The sequence below is a fragment of the Oncorhynchus nerka genome, linkage group LG12 (genome assembly GCF_034236695.1).
Source record: "Oncorhynchus nerka isolate Pitt River linkage group LG12, Oner_Uvic_2.0, whole genome shotgun sequence".
NCBI classification, from domain to species: domain Eukaryota; kingdom Metazoa; phylum Chordata; class Actinopteri; order Salmoniformes; family Salmonidae; genus Oncorhynchus; species Oncorhynchus nerka.
In genome coordinates, this window is record NC_088407.1 from 78,010,407 (window position 1) to 78,029,532 (window position 19,126).

Below are 19,126 nucleotides of genomic sequence, written 5' to 3' on the forward strand. Positions count from 1 at the left end.
TGATTCTCCCCTGGCCTGCCATATCTGTTCTGATTCTCCCCTGGCCTGCCATATCTGTTCTAATTCTCCCCTGGCCTGCCATATCTGTTCTGATTCTCCCCTGGCCTGCCATATCTGTTCTGATTCTCCCCTGGCCTGCCATATCTGTTCTGATTCTCCCCTGGCCTGCCATATCTGTTCTGATTCTCCCTGGCCTGCCATATCTGTTCTGATTCTCCCTGGCCTGCCATATCTGTTCAAATTCTCCCCTGGCCTGCCATATCTGTTCTGATTCTCCCCTGGCCTGCCATATCTGTTCTGATTCTCCCCTGGCCTGCCATATCTGTTCTAATTCTCCCCTGGCCTGCCATATCTGTTCTGATTCTCCCCTGGCCTGCCATATCTGTTCTGATTCTCTCCTGGCCTACCATATCTGTTCTGATTCTCCCCTGGCCTGCCATATCTGTTCTAATTCTCCCCTGGCCTGCCATATCTGTTCTAATTCTCCCTGGCCTGCCATATCTGTTCTAATTCTCCCCTGGCCTGCCATATCTGTTCTGATTCTCCCTGGCCTGCCATATCTGTTCTAATTCTCCCCTGGCCTGCCATATCTGTTCTGATTCTCCCCTGGCCTGCCATATCTGTTCTAATTCTCCCCTGGCCTGCCATCTCTGTTCTGATTCTCCCCTGGCCTACCATCTCTGTTCTGATTCTCCCCTGGCCTACCATCTCTGTTCTGATTCTCCCCTGGCCTATCATCTCTGTTCTGATTCTCCCCTGGCCTATCATCTCTGTTCTGATTCTCCCCTGGCCTGCCATATCTGTTCTAATTCTCCCCTGGCCTGCCATATCTGTTCTGATTCTCCCCTGGCCTGCCATATCTGTTCTGATTCTCCCCTGGCCTGCCATATCTGTTCTAATTCTCCCCTGGCCTACCATCTCTGTTCTGATTCTCCCCTGGCCCATCATCTCTGTTCTGATTCTCCCCTGGCCTGCCATATCTGTTCTAATTCTCCCCTGGCCTGCCATATCTGTTCTAATTCTCCCCTGGCCTGCCATATCTGTTCTGATTCTCCCCTGGCCTACCATATCTGTTCTGATTCTCCCCTGGCCTGCCATATCTGTTCTGATTCTCTCCTGGCCTGCCATATCTGTTCTGATTCTCCCCTGGCCTGCCATATCTGTTCTGATTCTCCCCTGGCCTGCCATATCTGTTCTGATTCTCTCCTGGCCTACCATATCTGTTCTGATTCTCCCCTGGCCTGCCATATCTGTTCTGATTCTCCCCTGGCCTGCCATATCTGTTCTAATTCTCCCCTGGCCTGCCATATCTGTTCTGATTCTCCCCTGGCCTGCCATATCTGTTCTGATTCTCTCCTGGCCTACCATATCTGTTCTGATTCTCCCTGGCCTGCCATATCTGTTCTGATTCTCCCCTGGCCTGCCATATCTGTTCTGATTCTCTCCTGGCCTACCATATCTGTTCTGATTCTCCCTGGCCTGCCATATCTGTTCTGATTCTCCCTGGCCTGCCATATCTGTTCTAATTCTCCCTGGCCTGCCATATCTGTTCTGATTCTCCCCTGGCCTGCCATATCTGTTCTAATTCTCCCTGGCCTGCCATCTCTGTTCTGATTCTCCCCTGGCCTACCATCTCTGTTCTGATTCTCCCCTGGCCTACCATCTCTGTTCTGATTCTCCCCTGGCCTATCATCTCTGTTCTGATTCTCCCCTGGCCTATCATCTCTGTTCTGATTCTCCCCTGGCCTGCCATATCTGTTCTAATTCTCCCCTGGCCTGCCATATCTGTTCTGATTCTCCCCTGGCCTGCCATATCTGTTCTGATTCTCCCCTGGCCTGCCATATCTGTTCTAATTCTCCCCTGGCCTACCATCTCTGTTCTGATTCTCCCCTGGCCCATCATCTCTGTTCTGATTCTCCCCTGGCCTGCCATATCTGTTCTAATTCTCCCCTGGCCTGCCATATCTGTTCTAATTCTCCCCTGGCCTGCCATATCTGTTCTGATTCTCCCCTGGCCTGCCATATCTCTTCTAATTCTCCCCTGGCCTGCCAAATCTGTTCTAATTCTCCCCTGGCCTGCCATATCTGTTCTAATTATCCCCTGGCCTGCCATATCTGTTCTGATTCTCCCCTGGCCTGCCATATCTGTTCTGATTCTCCCCTGGCCTGCCATATCTGTTCTAATTCTCCCCTGGCCTACCATCTCTGTTCTGATTCTCCCCTGGCCCATCATCTCTGTTCTGATTCTCCCCTGGCCTGCCATATCTGTTCTAATTCTCCCCTGGCCTGCCATATCTGTTCTAATTCTCCCCTGGCCTGCCATATCTGTTCTGATTCTCCCCTGGCCTGCCATATCTCTTCTAATTCTCCCCTGGCCTGCCATATCTGTTCTAATTCTCCCCTGGCCTGCCATATCTGTTCTAATTCTCCCCTGGCCTGCCATATCTGTTCTGATTCTCCCCTGGCCTGCCATATCTGTTCTAATTCTCCCCTGGCCTGCCATATCTGTTCTGATTCTCCCCTGGCCTGCCATATCTGTTCTGATTCTCTCCTGGCCTACCATATCTGTTCTGATTCTCCCCTGGCCTGCCATATCTGTTCTAATTCTCCCCTGGCCTGCCATATCTGTTCTAATTCTCCCCTGGCCTGCCATATCTGTTCTAATTATCCCCTGGCCTGCCATATCTGTTCTGATTCTCCCCTGGCCTGCCATATCTGTTCTAATTCTCCCCTGGCCTGCCATATCTGTTCTGATTCTCCCCTGGCCTGCCATATCTGTTCTAATTCTCCTCTGGCCTGCCATATCTGTTCTAATTCTCCCCTGGCCTGCCATATCTGTTCTGATTCTCCCCTGGCCTGCCATATCTGTTCTAATTCTCCCTGGCCTGCCATATCTGTTCTGATTCTCCCTGGCCTGTCATATCTGTTCTGATTCTCTCCTGGCCTACCATATCTGTTCTGATTCTCCCTGGCCTGCCATATCTGTTCTAATTCTCCCCTGGCCTGCCATATCTGTTCTAATTCTCCCCTGGCCTGCCATATCTGTTCTAATTCTCCCTGGCCTGCCATATCTGTTCTGATTCTCTCCTGGCCTGCCATATCTGTTCTGATTCTCTCCTGGCCTGCCATATCTGTTCTGATTCTCCCCTGGCCTGCCATATCTGTTCTGATTCTCTCCTGGCCTACCATATCTGTTCTGATTCTCCCCTGGCCTGCCATATCTGTTCTGATTCTCCCCTGGCCTGCCATATCTGTTCTAATTCTCCCATGGCCTGCCATATCTGTTCTGATTCTCCCCTGGCCTGCCATATCTGTTCTGATTCTCTCCTGGCCTACCATATCTGTTCTGATTCTCCTCTGGCCTGCCATATCTGTTCTAATTCTCCCCTGGCCTGCCATATCTGTTCTGATTCTCCCCTGGCCTGCCATATCTGTTCTAATTCTCCCCTGGCCTGCCATATCTGTTCTGATTCTCCCCTGGCCTGCCATATCTGTTCTGATTCTCTCCTGGCCTACCATATCTGTTCTGATTCTCCCCTGGCCTGCCATATCTGTTCTAATTCTCCCCTGGCCTGCCATATCTGTTCTAATTCTCCCCTGGCCTGCCATATCTGTTCTAATTCTCCCCTGGCCTACCATATCTGTTCTGATTCTCTCCTGGCCTGCCATATCTGTTCTGATTCTCTCCTGGCCTGCCATATCTGTTCTGATTCTCCCCTGGCCTGCCATATCTGTTCTGATTCTCCCCTGGCCTGCCATATCTGTTCTGATTCTCTCCTGGCCTACCATATCTGTTCTGATTCTCCCCTGGCCTGCCATATCTGTTCTGATTCTCCCCTGGCCTGCCATATCTGTTCTAATTCTCCCATGGCCTGCCATATCTGTTCTGATTCTCCCCTGGCCTGCCATATCTGTTCTGATTCTCTCCTGGCCTACCATATCTGTTCTGATTCTCCCCTGGACTGCCATATCTGTTCTGATTCTCCCCTGGCCTGCCATATCTGTTCTAATTATCCCCTGGCCTGCCATATCTGTTCTGATTCTCCCCTGGCCTGCCATATCTGTTCTGATTCTCCCCTGGCCTGCCATATCTGTTCTAATTCTCCCCTGGCCTGCCATATCTGTTCTAATTCTCCCCTGGCCTGCCATATCTGTTCTGATTCTCCCCTGGCCTGCCATATCTGTTCTGATTCTCCCTGGCCTGCCATATCTGTTCTAATTCTCCCCTGGCCTGCCATATCTGTTCTGATTCTCCCCTGGCCTGCCATATCTGTTCTGATTCTCCCCTGGCCTGCCATATCTGTTCTGATTCTCCCCTGGCCTGCCATATCTGTTCTGATTCTCCCCTGGCCTGCCATATCTGTTCTGATTCTCCCCTGGCCTATCATCTCTGTTCTGATTCTCCCCTGGCCTATCATCTCTGTTCTGATTCTCCCCTGGCCTATCATCTCTGTTCTGATTCTCCTCTGGCCTATCATCTCTGTTCTGATTCTCCTCTGGCCTATCATCTCTGTTCTGATTCTCCCCTGGCCTATCATCTCTGTTCTGATTCTCCCCTGGCCTATCATCTCTGTTCTGATTCTCCTCTGGCCTATCATCTCTGTTCTGATTCTCCTCTGGCCTATCATCTCTGTTCTGATTCTCCTCTGGCCTATCATCTCTGTTCTGATTCTCCCCTGGCCTATCATCTCTGTTCTGATTCTCCTCTGGCCTATCTTCTCTGTTCTGATTCTCCTCTGGCCTATCATCTCTGTTCTGATTCTCCTCTGGCCTATCATCTCTGTTCTGATTCTCCTCTGGCCTATCATCTCTGTTCTGATTCTCCCCTGGCCTATCATCTCTGTTCTGATTCTCCTCTGGCCTATCATCTCTGTTCTGATTCTCCCCTGGCCTATCATCTCTGTTCTGATTCTCCTCTGGCCTTCACTATGAAATGTAACCACCAGAGTAGAAATTCAATGACATGTTCTATTTGTCCTGTGACATGTTAACAGACTAAACTGACAGTGGTTATGTGATTGTAATGAATGGATGGAAGAACCATTTTCCATCCTCCCACTAACACTGATTCCTCTGCTTTGCTTCACTGACAGCCCATAGCAACAGAACAACACAAGGCAGAGATGTAAGTCTGTGTTAATAACAACCTTGAAATACTGTCATTACAGACCTGTCTGTCTGGTCTGATCCAGGGCTCGCAGACAGTCAGTCAGTCAATCAGTCATACTACAGGCTAGGACTGATAGGGGTGGTGTAAGGTTCTGTTCGTTTATTGACTTTTTCAGGAATTCTGCTCTTAGTTCAAAATAAATCCTACAAACCACACAAATTACCCATCAAGTGGACCTACGCTGGTTCACCTGGTTCCCGTCACCACACACACAGCCTGCTCATCCTAACACACACGCCACACACACACACACTGCTAATCCTAAAACACCACACACTGCTAATCCTAACACACCACACAGTGCCAGCAGCATACCACCCTACATACCACTGCTGGCTTGCTTCTGAAGCTAAGCAGGGTTGGTACTGGTCAGTTTCTGGATGGGAGACCAGATGCTGCTGGAAGTGGTGTTGGAGGGCCAGTAGGAGGCACTCTTTCCTCTGGTCTAAGAAAAATATCCCAATGCCCCAGGGCAGTGATTGCCCTGTGTAGGGTGCCGTCTTTCAGATGGGAAGTAAAACGGGTGTCCTGACTCTCTGTGGTCATTAAAGATCCCATGGCACTTATCGTAAGAGTAGGGGTGTTAACCCCGGTGTCCTGGCTAAATTCCCAATCTGGCCCTCAAACCACGGTCACCTAATAATCCCCAGTTTACAATAGGCTCATTCATCCCCCTCCTCTCCCCTGTAACTATTCCCCAGGTCGCTGCTGCAAATGAGAACGTGTTCTCAGTCAATTTACCTGGTAAAATAACAGATAATTTAAACAACTGCTAATCCTAAAACACCACACACTGCTAATCCTGAAACACCACACACTGCTAATCCTAAAACACCACACACTGCTAATCCTAAAACACCACACACTGCTAATCCTAACACACGGCTAATCGTAAAACACCACACATTGCTAATCCTAACACACCACACACTGCTAGTCATATCACACCATACACTGCTAGTCCTAACACACCATACACTGCTAATCCTAACACACCACACACTTCTAGTCCTAACACACCATACACTGCTAATCCAAACCCACCACACACTGCTAGTCCTAACACACCATACACTGCTAATCCAAACCCACCACACACTGCTAGTCCTAACACACCACACACTGCTAGTCATAACACACCATACACTGCTAATCCAAACCCACCACACACTGCTAGTCCTAACACCATACACTGCTAGTCCTAACCCACCACACACTGCTAGTCCTAACCCACCACACACTGCTAGTCCTAACACCATACACTGCTAGTCCTAACCCACCACACACTGCTAGTCCTAACCCACCACACACTGCTAGTCCTAACCCACCATACACTGCTAGTCATAACACCATACACTGCTAGTCCTAACACCATACACTGCTAGTCCTAACCCACCACACACTGCTAGTCATAACACACTCATCTCTCCCTGAATGTGAAAGACTCTATGATGGAGAAACTTCTTGGATTTCACAATGCAGTTCCCAGTTCCATGCTATTTTAGCAGAGTGTTTTTTGCTCCAACAGCAGAAACCGACTCATCATCCGTGAGTCAGACTACATGTGGTTTTCAAGAGTGCAACAGTTTGCATCTTCCTTATGTTGCAAATTAGTGTCCTCTTCAGCATGTTACGTGTGTGTGTGTGTGTGCGTGTGTTTGTGTGCACACCCTCCTCATCACACCCTCCCCATCACACCCTCCTCATCACACCCTCTACTCACTAACTCACTAGCTCACAAACTCAACTCCTGTCAATGTGATCCAGCTGGCCGTGTGTGTGTGTGTGTGTGTGTGTGTGTGTGTGTGCACGCGTGTGCGTGCATTCATGTCCAGTTTTGAATGTACATATAGTTAAACTTCTCTTACAAAGAGGAGTAGTACTGGGGTGTTTGTAACATGTCAGGAGTAGTACTGGTGGTGTTTGTAACATGTCAGGAGTAGTACTGGGGTGTTTGTAACATGTCAGGAGTAGTACTGGTGGTGTTGGGAACATATCAGGAGTAGTACTGGTGGTGTTTGTAACATATCAGGAGTAGTACTGGTGGTGTTTGTAACATATCAGGAGTAGTACTGGTGGTGTTTGTAACATGTCAGGAGCAGTACTGGTGGTGTTTGTAACATGTCAGGAGTAGTACTGTTGGTGTTTGTAACATGTCAGGAGTAGTACTGGTGGTGTTTGTAACATGTCAGGAGCAGTACTGGTGGTGTTTGTAACATGTCAGGAGTAGTACTGGGGTGTTTGTAACATGTCAGGAGTAGTACTGGTGGTGTTTGTAACATATCAGGAGTAGTACTGATGGTGTTTGTAACATGTCAGTAGTAGTACTGGTGGTGTTTGTAACATGTCAGGAGTAGTACTGGTGGTGTTTGTAACATGTCAGGAGTAGTACTGGTGGTGTTTGTAACATGTCAGGAGTAGTACTGGGGTGTTTGTAACATGTCAGGAGCAGTACTGGTGGTGTTTGTAACATGTCAGGAGCAGTACTGGTGGTGTTTGTAACATGTCAGGAGTAGTACTGGTGGTGTTTGTAACATGTCAGGAGTAGTACTGGTGGTGTTGGAAACATATCAGGAGTAGTACTGGGGTGTTTGTAACATGTCAGGAGCAGTACTGGGGTGTTTGTAACATGTCAGGAGTAGTACTGGTGGTGTTTGTAACATATCAGGAGTAGTACTGGGGTGTTTGTAACATGTCAGGAGTAATACTGGGGTGTTTGTAACATATCAGGAGTAGTACTGGGGTGTTTGTAACATGTCAGGAGCAGTACTGGGGTGTTTGTAACATGTCAGGAGCAGTACTGGTGGTTTTGGGAACATATCAGGAGTAGTACTGGTGGTGTTGGGAACATGTCAGGAGTAGTACTGGTGGTGTTGGGAACATGTCAGGAGTAGTACTGGTAGTGTTGGGAACATGTCAGGAGTAGTACTGGTGGTGTTGGGAACATGTCAGGAGTAGTACTGGTAGTGTTAGGAACATGTCAGGAGTAGTACTGGTGGTGTTGGGAACATGTCAGGAGTAGTACTGGTGGTGTTGGGAACATATCAGGAGTAGTACTGGTGGTGTTGGGAACATGTCAGGAGTAGTACTGGTAGTGTTGGGAACATGTCAGGAGTAGTACTGGTGGTGTTTGGAACATATCAGGAGTAGTACTGGTAGTGTTTGTAACATATCAGGAGTAGTACTGGTGGTGTTGGGAACATATCAGGAGTAGTACTGGTGGTGTTGGGAACATATCAGGAGTAGTACTGGGGTGTTTGTAACATGTCAGGAGTAGTACTGTTGGTGTTGGGAACATGTCAGGAGTAGTACTGGTGGTGTTGGGAACATGTCAGGAGTAGTACTGGTGGTGTTGGGAACATATCAGGAGTAGTACTGGTGGTGTTTGTAACATGTCAGGAGTAGTACTAGTGGTGTTGGGAACATGACAGGAGTAGTACTGGTAGTGTTTGTAACATGTCAGGAGTAGTACTGGTAGTGTTTGTAGCATGTCAGGAGTAGTACTGGTGGTGTTTGTAACATGTCAGGAGTAGTACTGGTGGTGTTGGGAACATATCAGGAGTAGTACTGGTGATGTTTGTAACATGTCAGGAGTAGTACTGGTGGTGTTTGTAACATGTCAGGAGTAGTACTGGTGGTGTTTGTAACATGACAGGAGCAGTACTGGGGTGTTTGTAACATGTCAGGAGTAGTACTGGTGGTGTTTGTAACATGTCAGGAGTAGTACTGGTGGTGTTGGGAACATATCAGGAGTAGTACTGGGGTGTTTGTAACATGTCAGGAGCAGTACTGGTGGTGTTTGTAACATGTCAGGAGTAGTACTGGGGTGTTTGTAACATGTCAGGAGTAGTACTGGTGGTGTTTGGAACATGTCAGGAGTAGTACTGGTGGTGTTGGGAACATGTCAGGAGCAGTACTGGTGGTGTTGGGAACATGTCAGGAGTAGTACTGGTGGTGTTGGGAACATGTCAGGAGCAGTACTGGGTGTTTGTAACATGTCAGGAGTAGTACTGCGGTGTTTGTAACATGTCAGGAGTAGTACTGGGGTGTTTGTAACATGTCAGGAGTAGTACTGGTAGTGTTGGGAACATGTCAGGAGTAGTACTGGTGGTGTTGGGAACATGTCAGGAGTAGTACTGGTAGTGTTGGGAACATGTCAGGAGTAGTACTGGTGGTGTTGGGAACATGTCAGGAGCAGTACTGGTGGTGTTTGGAATATATCAGGAGTAGTACTGGTGGTGTTGGGAACATGTCAGGAGTAGTGCTGGTAGTGTTGGGAACATGTCAGGAGTAGTACTGGTGGTGTTGGGAGCATATCAGGAGTAGTACTGGTGGTGTTGGGAACATATCAGGAGTAGTACTGGTGGTGTTTGTAACATATCAGGAGTAGTACTGGGGTGTTTGTAGCATGTCAGGAGTAGTACTGGTGGTGTTTGTAACATGTCAGGAGTAGTACTGGTGGTGTTGGGAACATATCAGGAGTTGTACTGGGGTGTTTGTAACATGTCAGGAGTAGTACTGGGGTGTTTGTAACGTGTCAGGAGTAGTACTGGGGACTTTGTAACGTGTCAGGAGTAGTACTGGTGGTGTTTGGAACATGTCAGGAGTAGTACTGGTGGTGTTGGGAACATGTCAGGAGCAGTACTGGTGGTGGATAAGAGCGTCTGCTAAATTACTTAAATGTAAATGTTAAATGTGTTGGGAACATGTCAGGAGTAGTACTGGTGGTGTTGGGAACATGTCAGGAGCAGTACTGGGGTGTTTGTAACATGTCAGGAGTAGTGCTGGGGTGTTTGTAACATGTCAGGAGTAGTACTGGGGTGTTTGTAACATGTCAGGAGTAGTACTGGTAGTGTTGGGAACATGTCAGGAGTAGTACTGGTGGTGTTGGGAACATGTCAGCAGTAATACTGGTGGTGTTGGGAACATGTCAGGAGCAGTACTGGTGGTGTTTGGAATATATCAGGAGTAGTACTGGTGGTGTTGGGAACATGTCAGGAGTAGTACTGGTAGTGTTGGGAACATGTCAGGAGTAGTACTGGTAGTGTTGGGAACATGTCAGGAGCAGTACTGGTGGTGTTTGGAATATATCAGGAGTAGTACTGGTGGTGTTGGGAACATGTCAGGAGTAGTACTGGTGGTGTTTGTAACATGTCAGGAGTAGTACTGGTAGTGTTGGGAACATGTCAGGAGTAGTACTGGTGGTGTTTGGAACATATCAGGAGTAGTTCTGGTAGTGTTTGTAACATATCAGGAGTAGTACTGGTGGTGTTGGGAACATATCAGGAGTAGTTGGGGTGTCAGGAGTAGTACTGGTGGTGTTGGGAACATATCAGGAGTAGTACTGGTGGTGTTGGGAACATATCAGGAGTAGTACTGGGGTGTTTGTAACATGTCAGGAGTAGTACTGGTGGTGTTGGGAACATGTCAGGAGCAGTACAGGTGGTGTTTGGAATATATCAGGAGTAGTACTGGTAGTGTTGGGAACATGTCAGGAGTAGTACTGGTAGTGTTGGGAACATGTCAGGAGCAGTACTGGTGGTGTTGGGAACATATCAGTAGTAGTACTGGGGTGTTTGTAACATGTAGTAGTACTGGGGTGTTTGTAACATGTCAGGAGTAGTACTGGTGGTGTTTGTAACATGTCAGGAGTAGTACTGGTGGTGTTGGGAACATATCAGGAGTTGTACTGGGGTGTTTGTAACATGTCAGGAGTAGTACTGGGGTGTTTGTAACGTGTCACGAGTAGTACTGGGGACTTTGTAACGTGTCAGGAGTTGTACTGGTGGTGTTTGGAACATGTCAGGAGTAGTACTGGTGGTGTTGGGAACATGTCAGGAGTAGTACTGGTGGTGTTGGGAACATGTCAGGAGTAGTACTGGTGGTGTTGGGAACATGTCAGGAGCAGTACTGGGGTGTTTGTAACATGTCAGGAGTAGTGCTGGGGTGTTTGTAACATGTCAGGAGTAGTACTGGGGTGTTTGTAACATGTCAGGAGTAGTACTGGTAGTGTTGGGAACATGTCAGGAGTAGTACTGGTGGTGTTGGGAACATGTCAGCAGTAATACTGGTGGTGTTGGGAACATGTCAGGAGCAGTACTGGTGGTGTTTGGAATATATCAGGAGTAGTACTGGTGGTGTTGGGAACATGTCAGGAGTAGTACTGGTAGTGTTGGGAACATGTCAGGAGTAGTACTGGTAGTGTTGGGAACATGTCAGGAGTAGTACTGGTAGTGTTGGGAACATGTCAGGAGCAGTACTGGTGGTGTTTGGAATATATCAGGAGTAGTACTGGTGGTGTTGGGAACATGTCAGGAGTAGTACTGGTGGTGTTTGTAACATGTCAGGAGTAGTACTGGTAGTGTTGGGAACATGTCAGGAGTAGTACTGGTGGTGTTTGGAACATATCAGGAGTAGTACTGGTAGTGTTTGTAACATATCAGGAGTAGTACTGGTGGTGTTGGGAACATATCAGGAGTAGTACTGGGGTGTTTGTAACATGTCAGGAGTAGTACTGGTGGTGTTGGGAACATGTCAGGAGTAGTACTGGTGGTGTTGGGAACATATCAGGAGTAGTACTGGTAGTGTTTGTAACATATCAGGAGTAGTACTGGTGGTGTTGGGAACATGTCAGCAGTAATACTGGTGGTGTTGGGAACATGTCAGGAGCAGTACAGGTGGTGTTTGGAATATATCAGGAGTAGTACTGGTGGTGTTGGGAACATGTCAGGAGTAGTACTGGTAGTGTTGGGAACATGTCAGGAGTAGTACTGGTAGTGTTGGGAACATGTCAGGAGCAGTACTGGTGGTGTTGGGAACATATCAGGAGTAGTACTGGTGGTGTTTGTAACATATCAGTAGTAGTACTGGGGTGTTTGTAACATGTCAGGAGTAGTACTGGTGGTGTTTGTAACATGTCAGGAGTAGTACTGGTGGTGTTGGGAACATATCAGGAGTTGTACTGGGGTGTTTGTAACATGTCAGGAGTAGTACTGGGGTGTTTGTAACGTGTCAGGAGTAGTACTGGGGACTTTGTAACGTGTCAGGAGTTGTACTGGTGGTGTTTGGAACATGTCAGGAGTAGTACTGGTGGTGTTGGGAACATGTCAGGAGTAGTACTGGTGGTGTTGGGAACATGTCAGGAGTAGTACTGGTGGTGTTGGGAACATGTCAGGAGCAGTACTGGGGTGTTTGTAACATGTCAGGAGTAGTACTGGGGTGTTTGTAACATGTCAGGAGTAGTACTGGTGGTGTTGGGAACATGTCAGGAGTAGTACTGGTGGTGTTGGGAACATATCAGGAGTAGTACTGGTGGTGTTTGTAACATGTCAGGAGTAGTACTGGTGGTGTTGGGAACATGTCATTAGTAGTACTGGTAGTGTTTGTAACATGTCAGGAGTAGTACTGGTAGTGTTTGTAGCATGTCAGGAGTAGTACTGGTGGTGTTGGGAACATGTGTTTGTAACATGTCAGGAGTAGTACTGGTGGTGTTGGGAACATGTCAGGAGTAGTAACTGGTGGTGTTTGTAACATGTCAGGAGTAGTACTGGGGTGTTTGTAACATGTCAGGAGTAGTACTGGTGGTGTTGGGAACATGTCAGGAGTAGTACTGGTGGTGTTGGGAACATGTCAGGAGTAGTACTGGTAGTGTTGGGAACATGTCAGGAGTAGTACTGGTGGTGTTGGGAACATGTAGGACATGTCAGGAGTAGGTACTGGTGGTGTTTAGTGTTGGGAACATGTCAGGAGTAGTACTGGTGGTGTTGGGAGCTGGTGGTGTTTGGGAACATAACATGTGGTGTTTGTAACAGGAGTAGTACTGGGGTGTTTGTAACATGTCAGGAGTAGTACTGGTGGTGTTGGGAACATATCAGGAGTTGTACTGGGGTGTTTGTAACATGTCAGGAGTAGTACTGGGGTGTTTGTAACATGTCAGGAGTAGTACTGGGGACTTTTGTAACATGTCAGGAGTAGTACTGGTGGTGTTTGGAACATGGTAGTACTGGTGTTTGGGACATGTCAGGAGCAGTACTGGTGGTGGATAAGAGCGTCTGCTAAATTACTGTAAATGTTAAATGTTTGGGAACATGTCAGGAGTAGTACTGGTGGTGTTTGGAACATGTCAGGAGTAGTGCTGGTGGTGTTTGTAACATGTCAGGAGTAGTACTGGTGGTGTTTGTAACATGTCAGGAGTAGTACTGGTAGTGTTGGGAACATATCAGGAGTTGTCAGGAGCAGTACTGGTGGTGTTTGGAATATATCAGGAGTAGTACTGGTGTTTGTAACATGTCAGGAGTAGTACTGGTAGTGTTTGTAACATGTCAGGAGTAGTACTGGTAGTGTTTGTAACATGTCAGGAGCAGTACTGGTGGTGTTTGGAATATATCAGGAGTAGTACTGGTGGTGTTGGGAACATGTCAGGAGTAGTACTGGTGGTGTTTGTAACATGTCAGGAGTAGTACTGGTAGTGTTGGGAACATGTCAGGAGTAGTACTGGTGGTGTTTGGAACATATCAGGAGTAGTTCTGGTAGTGTTTGTAACATATCAGGAGTAGTACTGGTGGTGTTGGGAACATATCAGGAGTAGTACTGGGGTGTTTGTAACATGTCAGGAGTAGTACTGGTGGTGTTGGGAACATGTCAGGAGCAGTACAGGTGGTGTTTGGAATATATCAGGAGTAGTACTGGTAGTGTTGGGAACATGTCAGGAGTAGTACTGGTAGTGTTGGGAACATGTCAGGAGCAGTACTGGTGGTGTTGGGAACATATCAGTAGTAGTACTGGGGTGTTTGTAACATGTCAGGAGTAGTACTGGTGGTGTTTGTAACATGTCAGGAGTAGTACTGGTGGTGTTGGGAACATATCAGGAGTTGTACTGGGGTGTTTGTAACATGTCAGGAGTAGTACTGGGGTGTTTGTAACGTGTCACGAGTAGTACTGGGGACTTTGTAACGTGTCAGGAGTTGTACTGGTGGTGTTTGGAACATGTCAGGAGTAGTACTGGTGGTGTTGGGAACATGTCAGGAGTAGTACTGGTGGTGTTGGGAACATGTCAGGAGTAGTACTGGTGGTGTTGGGAACATGTCAGGAGCAGTACTGGGGTGTTTGTAACATGTCAGGAGTAGTGCTGGGGTGTTTGTAACATGTCAGGAGTAGTACTGGGGTGTTTGTAACATGTCAGGAGTAGTACTGGTAGTGTTGGGAACATGTCAGGAGTAGTACTGGTGGTGTTGGGAACATGTCAGCAGTAATACTGGTGGTGTTGGGAACATGTCAGGAGCAGTACTGGTGGTGTTTGGAATATATCAGGAGTAGTACTGGTGGTGTTGGGAACATGTCAGGAGTAGTACTGGTAGTGTTGGGAACATGTCAGGAGTAGTACTGGTAGTGTTGGGAACATGTCAGGAGTAGTACTGGTAGTGTTGGGAACATGTCAGGAGCAGTAATGGTGGTGTTTGGAATATATCAGGAGTAGTACTGGTGGTGTTGGGAACATGTCAGGAGTAGTACTGGTGGTGTTTGTAACATGTCAGGAGTAGTACTGGTAGTGTTGGGAACATGTCAGGAGTAGTACTGGTGGTGTTTGGAACATATCAGGAGTAGTACTGGTAGTGTTTGTAACATATCAGGAGTAGTACTGGTGGTGTTGGGAACATATCAGGAGTAGTACTGGGGTGTTTGTAACATATCAGGAGTAGTACTGGTGGTGTTGGGAACATGTCAGGAGTAGTACTGGTGGTGTTGGGAACATATCAGGAGTAGTACTGGTAGTGTTTGTAACATATCAGGAGTAGTACTGGTGGTGTTGGGAACATGTCAGCAGTAATACTGGTGGTGTTGGGAACATGTCAGGAGCAGTACAGGTGGTGTTTGGAATATATCAGGAGTAGTACTGGTGGTGTTGGGAACATGTCAGGAGTAGTACTGGTAGTGTTGGGAACATGTCAGGAGTAGTACTGGTAGTGTTGGGAACATGTCAGGAGCAGTACTGGTGGTGTTGGGAACATATCAGGAGTAGTACTGGTGGTGTTTGTAACATATCAGTAGTAGTACTGGGGTGTTTGTAACATGTCAGGAGTAGTACTGGTGGTGTTTGTAACATGTCAGGAGTAGTACTGGTGGTGTTGGGAACATATCAGGAGTTGTACTGGGGTGTTTGTAACATGTCAGGAGTAGTACTGGGGTGTTTGTAACGTGTCAGGAGTAGTACTGGGGACTTTGTAACGTGTCAGGAGTTGTACTGGTGGTGTTTGGAACATGTCAGGAGTAGTACTGGTGGTGTTGGGAACATGTCAGGAGTAGTACTGGTGGTGTTGGGAACATGTCAGGAGTAGTACTGGTGGTGTTGGGAACATGTCAGGAGCAGTACTGGGGTGTTTGTAACATGTCAGGAGTAGTACTGGGGTGTTTGTAACATGTCAGGAGTAGTACTGGTGGTGTTGGGAACATGTCAGGAGTAGTACTGGTGGTGTTGGGAACATATCAGGAGTAGTACTGGTGGTGTTTGTAACATGTCAGGAGTAGTACTGGTGGTGTTGGGAACATGTCATTAGTAGTACTGGTAGTGTTTGTAACATGTCAGGAGTAGTACTGGTAGTGTTTGTAGCATGTCAGGAGTAGTACTGGTAGTGTTTGTAACATGTCAGGAGTAGTACTGGTGGTGTTGGGAACATATCAGGAGTAGTACTGGTGGTGTTTGTAACATGTCAGGAGTAGTACTGGTGGTGTTGGGAGCATATCAGGAGTAGTACTGGTGGTGTTTGTAACATGTCAGGAGTAGTACTGGTGGTGTTTGTAACATGTCAGGAGTAGTACTGGTGGTGTTTGTAACATGTCAGGAGCAGTACTGGGGTGTTTGTAACATGTCAGGGGTAGTACTGGTGGTGTTTGTAACATGTCAGGAGTAGTACTGGTGGTGTTGGGAACATATCAGGAGTAGTACTGGGGTGTTTGTAACATGTCAGGAGCAGTACTGGTGGTGTTTGTAACATGTCAGGAGTAGTACTGGTGGTGTTTGTAACATGTCAGGAGTAGTACTGGTAGTGTTTGTAACATGTCAGGAGTAGTACTGGGGTGTTTGTAACATGTCAGGAGTAGTACGGGTGGTGTTTGTAACATGTCAGGAGTAGTACTGGTGGTGTTTGTAACATGTCAGGAGTAGTACTGGTGGTGTTGGGAACATATCAGGAGTTGTACTGGGGTGTTTGTAACATGTCAGGAGCAGTACTGGTGGTGTTTGTAACATGTCAGGAGTAGTACTGGGGTGTTTGTAACATGTCAGGAGTAGTACTGGTGGTTTTTGGAACATGTCAGGAGTAGTACTGGTGGTGTTGGGAACATGTCAGGAGCAGTACTGGTGGTGTTGGGAACATGTCAGGAGTAGTACTGGTGGTGTTGGGAACATGTCAGGAGCAGTACTGGGGTGTTTGTAACATGTCAGGATTAGTACTGGGGTGTTTGTAACATGTCAGGAGTAGTACTGGTAGTGTTGGGAACATGTCAGGAGTAGTACTGGTGGTGTTGGGAGCAGTAATACTGGTGGTGTTGGGATGTCAGGAGCAGTACTGGTGGTGTTTGGAATATATCAGGAGTAGTACTGGTGGTGTTGGGAACATGTCAGGAGTAGTACTGGTAGTGTTGTGTTTGGTAGTGTTGGGACATGTCAGGAGCAGTACTGGTGGTGTTGGGAACATGTCAGGGTAGTACTGGTAGTGTTGGGAACATGTCAGGAGCAGTACTGGTGGTGTTGGGAACATGTCAGGAGGTACTGGTAGTGTTGGGACATGTCAGGGTAATACTGGTAGTGTTAGGAACATGTCAGGAGTAGTACTGGTGGTGTTGGGAACATGTCAGGAGTAGTACTGGTGGTGTTGGGAACATGTCAGGAGTAGTACTGGTGGTGTTGGGAACATGTCAGGAGTAGTACTGGTGGTGTTGGGAACATGTCAGGAGTAGTACTGGTGGTGTTGGGAACATGTCAGGAGTAGTACTGGTGGTGTTGGGAACATGTCAGGAGCAGTACTGGGGTGTTTGTAACATGTCAGGAGTAGTACTGGTGGTGTTGTAACATGTCAGGAGTAGTACTGGTGGTGTTGGGAACATGTCAGGAGTAGTACTGGTGGTGTTGGGAACATATCAGGAGTAGTACTGGTGGTGTTTGTAACATGTCAGGAGTAGTACTGGTGGTGTTGGGAACATGTCATTAGTAGTACTGGTGTGTTTGTAACATGTCAGGAGTAGTACTGGTATGTTTGTAGCATGTCAGGAGTAGTACTGGTGGTGTTTGTAACATGTCAGGAGTAGTACTGGTGGTGTTGGGAACATATCAGGAGTAGTACTGGTGGTGTTTGTAACATGTCAGGAGTAGTACTGGTGGTGTTGGGAGCATACTGGGTGGTGTTTGTAACATGTCAGGAGCAGTACTGGTGGTGTTTGTAACATGTCAGGAGTAGTACTGGTGGTGTTTGTAACATGTCAGGAGCAGTACTGGGGTGTTTGTAACATGTCAGGGTAGTACTGGTGGTGTTTGTAACATGTCAGGAGTAGTACTGGTGGTGTTGGGAACATATCAGGAGTAGTACTGGGGTGTTTGTAACATGTCAGGAGTAGTACTGGTGGTGTTTGTAACATGTCAGGAGTAGTACTGGTGGTGTTTGTAACATGTCAGGAGTAGTACTGGTAGTGTTTGTAACATGTCAGGAGTAGTACTGGTGGTGTTTGTAACATGGGAACATGTCAGGAGTAGTACTGGTGGTGTTTGTAACATGTCAGGAGTAGTACTGGTGGTGTTGGGAACATATCAGGAGTTGTACTGGGGTGTTTGTAACATGTCAGGAGCAGTACTGGTGGTGTTTGTAACATGTCAGGAGTAGTACTGGGGTGTTTGTAACATGTCAGGAGTAGTACTGGTGGTTTTTGGAACATGTCAGGAGTAGTACTGGTGGTGTTGGGAACATGTCAGGAGCAGTACTGGTGGTGTTGGGACATGTCAGGAGTAGTACATGGGAGCAGTGTGGGGTGTTTGTAACATGTCAGGAGTAGTACTGGGGTGTTTGTAACATGTCAGGAGTAGTACTGGTAGTGTTGGGAACATGTCAGGAGTAGTACTGGTGGTGTTGGGAACATTTCAGCAGTAATACTGGTGGTGTTGGGAACATGTCAGGAGCAGTACTGGTGGTGTTTGGAATATATCAGGAGTAGTACTGGTGGTGTTGGGAACATGTCAGGAGTAGTACTGGTAGTGTTGGGAACATGTCAGGAGTAGTACTGGTAGTGTTGGGAACATGTCAGGAGCAGTACTGGTGGTGTTGGGAACATGTCAGGAGTAGTACTGGTAGTGTTGGGAACATGTCAGGAGCAGTACTGGTGGTGTTGTGTTAGGGTAGTGTTGGGACATGTCAGGAGTAATACTGGTAGTGTTAGGAACATGTCAGGAGTAGTACTGGTGGTTTTGGGAACATGTCAGGAGTAGTACTGGTGGTGTTGGGAACATATCAGGAGTAGTACTGGTGGTGTTGGGAACATGTCAGGAGTAGTACTGGTAGTGTTGGGAACATGTCAGGAGTAGTACTGGTGGTGTTTGGAACATGTCAGGAGTAGTACTGGTGGTGTTGGGAGCATATCAGGAGTAGTACTGGTGGTGTTGGGAACATGTCAGGAGTAGTACTGGTGGTGTTGGGAGCATATCAGGAGTAGTATTGGTGGTGTTTGTAACATGTCAGGAGTAGTACTGGTGGTGTTGGGAATATCAGGAGTAGTACTGGTGGTGTTGGGAACATATCAGGAGTAGTACTGGTGGTGTTTGTAACATATCAGGAGTAGTACTGGGGTGTTTGTAACATGTCAGGAGTAGTACTGGTGGTGTTTGTAACATGTCAGGAGTAGTACTGGTGGTGTTTGTAACATGTCAGGAGCAGTACTGGGGTGTTTGTAACATGTCAGGAGTAGTACTGGTGG